This window comes from Pteropus vampyrus, unplaced genomic scaffold, assembly GCF_000151845.1.
Source record: "Pteropus vampyrus isolate Shadow unplaced genomic scaffold, Pvam_2.0 Scaffold422, whole genome shotgun sequence".
Lineage (NCBI taxonomy): Eukaryota > Metazoa > Chordata > Mammalia > Chiroptera > Pteropodidae > Pteropus > Pteropus vampyrus.
The window spans coordinates 668,802-671,063 of record NW_011889203.1 but is presented as its reverse complement, the minus strand read 5'-3'; positions in this window follow the sequence as shown (position 1 = coordinate 671,063).

Sequence of the window (2,262 nt, the reverse complement as noted above, 5' to 3'; positions counted from 1 at the left end):
ATTTTCAATTTAATGAAGAACTTCCTCTCCAATAAACTCAGAAAAAAATATTCTAATTGTCCAAAACTCTACCACATTTGAACAAAATGTTTTTGTTTTTATATGGTTTGCAAAAAAATTTATCTTACCAATATCAGTGTTAGCGTATACTTTATATAAGTATATTACAAAAGTATTACATATAGATTAAAAATATAAGGAAAGGATATATTTATTGGAAAGATGGTAGGTGAAAGCTGTTTTTAATTAGAAAACCTGTTAAAAGCTTTATTATTAAAATAATAAAAAATATCTAAATTAAAAATAATGAAGTTTTTATCAAAGTTAGATTAAAGGAAAGTATGAAAGTATAAACTAGACATTCATAGATGCATTAATTCAACTTCTTAATATACATTAAATATGTTTGATATATTTTGAAAAAGAACTTTGACCAGTCATATAATAATTGATGTTTTTCCTCTTTCAACATTCAACATTAATTTAAACCATTCAATATTCATTTTTTGTGAGCAGTCGAAGGAACTTAATAGCAAGTCAGTGCAGCTATATGATAGAATTTTAAAACATATTTAATATTAGCTTTCTGCATGATAAAGTTACTAAGTCTACATAAGCAAGTGAGCAATTAGAAGGAAAGAGTTCCTAGGAACACTGGTCACTTGGGAATTCTTACCTCTGACAAGACCAGTTTGGTTAGCAGTCAGTAGGCACATTTTATACTGACATTATAGTTTCCTAGATAATGTGGTTACTGCTTATGCAACGCATAGATGTAAAGTTAAAATTTACAAATTTCTGAAAGAATAGTTCTGAAAGAATTATAGAGAAAAATCAAAGTTTGCTTTTCAACTATTCAGGAACAAGGGCCCCAATGAATTGAGAGTTATTCAGGAAAAGACACTCAATAACAGGTAAGGAAATCTAGACTTTAGCAGAACTTTGCCATGGGCCAGCTAATACATGCTCATAAAGTGACGTTATAGCATCATTTGTATACTAGATGCCACAAAGGTATTTCCTTCTTGGAAACAGACACTCCTTCAAGTCATATGCCAAAAACTTAAGATGATCAAAATTTTTTTAATTATAAAAGATTAAGACTAAGACCCCAAGAAAGTTAATTCCCAGATTTGATAAGGAAGTCGAATATTGGTAAGTCATTGAAATTAAAAGTTGCAAAAATTTTAAGAAATTTAAAGAGATTGGTATTTTCAAAAAAATTGGGATTTGTGTAATTGGGAAGTAGCATATGCTGGAATATTATGCAATCATTAAAATCTTGTTCTCAAAGAACACTTAATGACAGGACAATCTCATGATACAATACTAATTTAAAAATCAAAATGTACAACTGCATATTTTTCATGATCCCAACTTAAATATAAAACACAATGCAAATGTGTTATTCTTTTTGATTGCTCAATATCTTTCCAATATGTAGAGAATTTTCTCCCTTTTATGTCCCAGTGGGAAGCAAGAGTAGCCTCCAAATTCTCAGAGCCAAAACTCTTTTTCCCACATTCTTTTACAGTTAAGGAATAGAATGTAAATTGGTCTGTGCAACTGTCACAGACTTTGTTCAAGCGCTACTATCCAAGAGATGAGAGGAAGTATTCTGATGTCCCTAGGAAGAATTCCTCCAAAAGAACTAGTTCTGGGTTTAGGCTACTTGCCCTGGCTGCTTAGTAAATCTGACTCTCCTAGACTCCCAACAATGCTCTAAGCTCCCAGCATTCCTTTCATGAGTTCCTTTCCTGCTTAATTGAACCAGAACTAGCTTCTATTGCTTACGATTAAGACCTCTGACTTAGGTGATTAAATATATGGTGACAGAAGAGAATTTAACTTTCGGTGGTGATAGGGTGTCGAATATATGATTATAGAAGGAAATTTAACTTTGGTGAACACAATGCGATACACATATGATGTATTATTGAATTGTACATTTAAAATCTACATGATTTTATTAACCAATGTCATCCTAATAAATTTAATTTTATTAAAAGGAAAAAAATTAATAAAAGGCATCAGTGAATATAGACCTTTAAAAAAAAAACAAAACTGACTTAGAGTAATACTGACCAAAAAGTTGGGTTAAGTTTTCTGAAAGGTTTATGAGTCACCCTTGCTTTCTTCTTTATGCTCAAGTTTATTACTCATGTAAATATATGTTATTTTATAATCAGAGAAAGAAATATGATCTTTTAAATCAGAACTTTCTCTGGTGCATAGTTAGTTAATCTAATGAAATATGGTTTA